Source organism: Anolis carolinensis, chromosome 1 (assembly GCF_035594765.1).
Source record: "Anolis carolinensis isolate JA03-04 chromosome 1, rAnoCar3.1.pri, whole genome shotgun sequence".
In the NCBI taxonomy this organism is placed as follows: domain Eukaryota; kingdom Metazoa; phylum Chordata; class Lepidosauria; order Squamata; family Dactyloidae; genus Anolis; species Anolis carolinensis.
Window position 1 is genome coordinate 12,322,873 of NC_085841.1, and position 6,292 is coordinate 12,329,164.

The 6,292-nt window shown below is 39.7% G+C and overlaps 1 long non-coding RNA gene across 1 annotated transcript; it reads left to right on the top strand.

Annotated features, from left to right (window-relative positions):
- The first annotated feature begins 2,930 nt into the window (after positions 1-2,930).
- LOC134295534 (uncharacterized) lies at positions 2,931-4,660 on the top strand. Its single transcript, XR_010002145.1, has 2 exons — positions 2,931-3,242; positions 3,665-4,660. It is a non-coding gene; the product is annotated as an uncharacterized LOC134295534 (long non-coding RNA).
- The last annotated feature ends 1,632 nt before the right edge of the window (positions 4,661-6,292 follow it).

Sequence of the window (6,292 nt, forward strand, 5' to 3'; positions counted from 1 at the left end):
AATAAGACTCCTGAATCCATGAAAGATACTTTACTAGTTGAACCACTGTTACCTGAAACCATAAAATGGTTGTGTTGTCGAGCCATGGCAGCACCCTCCCCTCGTGAAGGATTTGTAGTTTACTGAGGGACCACATACATACATACATACATATATTCTTTTTATTAAACCCTTTCCAAGAGGTCTGGAGGTGCAGAAGTTCAAAGATTTAGAGGATCAGGAACTGACCCAGCAGCAGCTGTACCCCATGAACTATATTGTGCCTAATCCTTTAATAAATTGTATCGATTGGATGGGTTTTTTGTGTTACTTATATATTTCAAATGGCCAAATTTTTGGCCAAATTGTAATAAACCTCTGTGGCTTGTCTTCAAACTGGTGAGTTGATCTTTCTGTCATGGCCTATCTGGTTTAGCCTATGCTCACCAGGCAAGGACTCTCTATCTACGATCCTAGCTAATTCACTTCTATTAGATGCCATTAAATTACCAAAACATACCACCTGAAGAACTTATAATTTCTTAAATAGGAATCCTCTTTAGTAATTTGTTAGATCCTCCAATGCAATTCTGTGGTAACTTCCAGGGGAAGCATACCATGGAATTGCTGGATGACCTACAAAGTTCCATGCAAGTCCATTTTCTCACTGAAGTAGCTGGGTGAAACCATGGATTCGGGGGCCCCAGTTACAGGGGTCTTACCATAAGTACCTCATATTAATGGAGCAGCTCTTGAATATTTTATTTAAAGACCCTAAAAATCCCTTACTTAGATGACCCTTACTAAAAAAATCTTGTTTTTCCATGAAAGTATTGACAGGACATGTTCTGCCTGACATTTGCTCTTTGCTCACAATATAAGGTCATGCAAACTGCAGTAATGATTTGGCTGCTGGATGATGCATACGTGGGATGAACTATGAACATGTCACCTGAGGATAGTGCATATGTGGAGCAAACTATGGACACTTCACCTGATGTGATGAGTAATGAGTTATATAAGTTACAAGGCAACTACGCATGTCCAAAAGGATTATAATATTCAGCAAATTCCATTGTCAGTCTGCTTTCTGCGCATGCTTCTGTAAAATTGTATAAATTGGAAAGCCACTACAGGCAAGGCGTTTTCTGGGCATTAGCTAACATTGTCACCTGCTCATGGCCAAAAGTAAACTATCTTGAAGACAACTTCTGCTGTCAGTCTGCATTCTTCACCAAACGAAATTCCACAACAATATGATTTCCAAAGATTACCAAGAGGCAATCCCACCGGTAGCAAGAATTTGGATTTTGATCCCCCCAGTAGAGGCAATATAGTTGCGGGGAGGGGCACAAGAGAGGGCCTTCTCAGCTATGATACTTCAATTTTTGGAATGCCTTCCCCTTAGAGGCCTAACAGACACCAGCATTGATTTCTTTTCATTTCCAGATCACATGATAGCTTTTTATCAAAAACCTTTGGGGTCTCATTCACCATTGAGCATAAACCTTTCTTTAAAAAAGAAAAACATTTTAAATCATTTATTTCTTTTAATTTGGAAGTACTTAAATTGTTTATATCACTTTGTATACTGCCCTGGGATCTTTCGGTAAAAGGAAAGAATAAAAATATTTTAATCAGTCAATCAATTTTCTGGAAGAGTCCAGGAATGGTAATTTGTCTTTTCTTGTGCATTACCTCAGCAGCTCTGGTGGATTGAGAGGAGACAAGTAAGGCCATGAATGAAAGACTGAATGAATTTTAATGGGTGAAATGGGAGATTGCACTATTAAACATTTTAAAAAATAACAAGCAGAGTTTCTACATCATAGTCAATGTTTTATTAATCCATAGCTATACTGCAGAACTGCAACAAAACCCTCCTACTGAATTGTGAAGGTGTGCATCTGGGCACCAAAAGAGCAGTTTGGTGCACAGTGGATGCTTCTAATGCACATTAGACATTCTCATGCACGTTCGGCACATATGATGAACATTGGGCACTTGTGGTGCACATTAAATACTTGCAATGTGTACAAGGTATTTATGATGCACATTGGATAGGTATGATATGCATTGGGCACCTCTGATTCACATTTGACACTTGGGACCAATTAGTTACTTGTAATTCATAATGACCACTTCTGATGCACATTTGGGAACTCCTATTGGATTCAGACACTTCATACCCAACACCCAAATGTGTGTTAGGAATGCCCTGATGTACATTAAGGTCCATTATACATTAGGATTACAGTGCATCAGTAACTATACTGCCTATCATTGTACAATGGACAATGTATCATCACAGCAGTCCCTGGGTGAATATGGACTTTATAAAACCTGATTTTCTTTGCACCTTCAAGTCACTTCTGACTTAGGGTGACCTTAAATTGAACCTATCACAGGCTTCCCCCTTAAGCCACAAGGAAATGAGGGTAAGAAATAAAATTATTAGTATTAATATTATTTTTATGGAGCTCAGAGTGTGTGACTCACCCAGGTTCATCCAGTGGATTTCCATAAGTAGGGAAGTGAACCCCTGGGTCTCTAGAGTTTCAAAATATTCAAATACTCAATATTCAAACCACTATGCCATATACCATACTGGCTCTCACTATACCATACTGGCTCTCTTTGAAAAACAACTCAGTTCTTTTTCCTACACATGTAAACCCACTTATGAAGATGCAAGTGCCATATTGCCAGTCATGCATTTCTCAAAATAGGACATTGATGTCCGGTCTCTTTCTATTTTAACTTTATTGGGCAGTATCTGTCACCCCAGATGGTGCCGGAGAAGACAATTAGCTCCCTAACATCTGCAGTTGCCCACCCGTATATAAACAATTATATAAACAATAAATGAGATTCAGTATCACAAATGCCTAAAACATTTCACAAGTGCCCAATGTGCATCAGGAGTGTTTTATTTGTATCAGAAACACCCACTTTGCATTGAAGCACTCTTGTGCATCAATGCCCAAAATTTCAGGAACTTTGAATCCCAGTCAAGAATTGTTAAGACAGATAACTGGCAAATATTGGCTCTCAATAGTGAATCTTGGAGATATCATGTTGCTCTTCCCTTTCTCGTAGCAATACCAGATGTGTTGAGTCATCTATCAGCAGGATCGTGTCATGTTTTACAATATCACCTTTCTAAATAAGGCAAGCCTCGGAGGACAACGTTGGTTATTGATCTGATCTGAGAGCCCCTGACACAGCAAATCGCATCAACCCAGGCTGCAAAGCAACTCAAGGTCAGTACCTTCTTAAAATACACATTTGGCTATTGCTATTTGATTCAATTCCATAAGCTATTAAGTATCGATTGGGAGAACTGTTTATATATAACTGGCCACTCCTAAAGAAAACGACACGTTCTGTCCTTGTCTCCACGTCAGAGGCTTCAAGATTTGACAAGCGCCATGGAGATCTTGGAAGCCCTTGGGGATAGATAGAGTGGGATTAGGAAAACAATAATTCAGTAAAACACAAAGATCATATTCCCTTCTTGTTTATGAAGTAGGTGAATGAGGATAAAATGAGACATTTTCATACCCTCCAGCTGTCTTGTTTTGGCAGGGACAGTCTTGATTCATCTTCTGTTGTCACACGTTTCAGCTGCTTTTAATATGTCCCAATTTTACTCTCTACTTCTCACTTTTCTCCTTGTTCCTAGGTTACGTCAGTTGCTGAAAACTAGGCTCAAAGCACACTTAGTTAAGTCCACCTGAGAGAAGAGAGAAAGAACCAGTATCTTGCCTTTGCCAGTCTATGCCAATCTAAAGTAGCATGCCAGTGGAACATCTATGAATGATTTGTACACCACAGTCTTGTGATGTCTCAAGCACCTTTGGCCCCTGACCCCACAGCCATTGCTGTCCAAAATGAAGAGGATTGGGTTTTTTCCCAAGTGAGCAGGATTCAGTTCCTTTCCAGATGCCTTCTGTTGACATTTTCGTGCCAGAGCCAATTAAAGATGGCCTTGAGAAGGAGCCGGCTCTTCCCGGCTCTCCGGAGGAGTTACCGTTCAATAGAAGGGCTTTTTTGAAAACAGACCGCTCTCTAAGGCAATCTGTAAAGAGAAGTGTCAGATTAGCAGAGCGAGGCTATTGTGGCTGAACCCAGTTCTCTTGGGAAGAATTAGGGAGGGAGGCATCTGGCATGATGTTTTGGAGGTCCAGTTCTATTGGGAAGTTTTGGGGAGTTTAACACCTGGTTTGGGGGAGCTATGAACTTCAATAAAAGTTGTGCGCAGAAAATCTTCTGTGCGATGGCAACTTAACTTTGGAATAAGAAGTAGCGTCGTCTCTCGTTCCTGATTTTCCAAGCGGCCTGATGGTGCGCTTACTCTGGAGTAGACCAGGTGTTGGTTCACCTTCTTGCCATGATGGGACTGCGTTTCAGCTCCTGAACTTACAACTTGCCTTGCCTTGAAACCCTGTTTGGAACATTTCTTCTAAGGACTCTTCTTGCTCTGCTTATTTCCCCACTCAAAACTCAGGTGGAGTTTGAGTGTGTTTCGAATATTGGATTTTGAACTCTAATACCAGACATCAGACTTTATATTATTGGACTAAAATTGATCTTTCCTGGAAGGTCAATTGCTACTTCTATGTAACTGCTTATTTCCATTTGGAACTTTTATTGCTTTAATAAAGATATTATATTGTTATTGGCTGTTGTGTTGGTTCCCAGTTTTCTTGCCGCTTAGGAGTGTTACAAGTCTTCCCTTTAGGCTGCTTCAACAGGAGTATTGTGTCCAGGTTGAGGCAATAATGCGTGTTTGTGTTTGTACCTTCAAGCCATCTGTCAATTTTGGTGACCCCATGGATTTCAGAAGTTTTTCTTAAGCAAACAATACTTAGATTTTTTTTAGTTTTTTCTTGAACTTTTCGCCCAAGAACTTTCTTTGTGATTTATTTACTATTTATTTATTATTTACAGTATTTATATTCCGCCCTTCTCACCCTGAAGGGGGCTCAGGGCAGATCGAAATGCACATATACATGGCAAACATTTAATACCATTAGACATATGACATATATAGACAAACACATATAGACTGACACAGAGGCAATTTAACGTTCCAGCTTCTGGCTTCATGAGGGTATGCTCAATTTTGGCCACAGGGGGAGCTACTGCTTCACCATCCACTTGTGACACCGAGTCCTTGATGGAGTACTTCCTCATTCTTCCGCACGCTGCTGGAGATTTTATGGCATCGTAAATTAGTTAAATTAGCCTCCCCGCATAAGTGGTACCTAAATTCCTACTTGACAGATGCAACTGTCTTTCAGCTGCATAGGTCAAGCTAGACTATTAAATGGTCGGAAGCTTAATCTGACCAGGGCTGGTTCAAACTCATGACCTCTCAGTCAGTAGTGATTTATTGCAGCTGGCTACCAACTAGCTGCGCCACAGCCCGTTGATCCCAGGAATATAAGTATATAAAATACATTTAAAAATCAAACATTTACAGATAAAAATCATAAAGAAATGTATTTTTAAAAAATTATTTAGTATACATATAATTTTACAATTTGTTAAAAATGAAAGCTAATTTGCATACGAATGAGATGCAAATCAGCTGGTAAACTGGCTGGGATTTCTGGGAATTATAGGCCAAAATACCTGGGCACTCACAGGTTGAGAACCACTGATATAGGATCTGATGCCTTTAACAGTAATCCCACATTATTCTGTTCTGGTGAGACCTCAGCCCACTACACCATTGGCATAATTATGAGAGACGCTTTTCCACCATCCGCTGCATAGAGGAGAAGGGGGTCCATTCTGCTGTTGATCGGAGCATGGGCAAATGATTTCTCTATAATCTCTTGGGGGAATTCAAGGCAAGAGAGGCAAAACTGACCCATCATCATTATCATCATCATCACTATCGTAAGTCAACATTGTGATCCAGCAGTTTTTTAAAAAGCATATAGGCTGTATAAATAGGAGTGTAGTGCCTATACAGTATTCTAGTTTGGTCAGACCTCACTTGGAATAGTGTGTCCAGTTCAAGAATGATATTGAACTATGTCTAGAAAAGGGCAGGCAAAAAGTTCAAAAGTTTGAAAACTATGAATCCCTAAAGGGAACAGCTTAAGGAGCTGGGTACGTTTAGAATGGAAAAGAGACAAATGAGAGTTGATATTCTTGCCATCTTTAAATATCTGAAGGGATGCCCTATGAGCAAGTTTATTTCTTACTGCATCCAACTGAACATTGAGAGACTTAAAATTCTCTGCCTACAGCTTAAATATTATTATTATTTTATTGTATGACACAGCAAACAAGATAG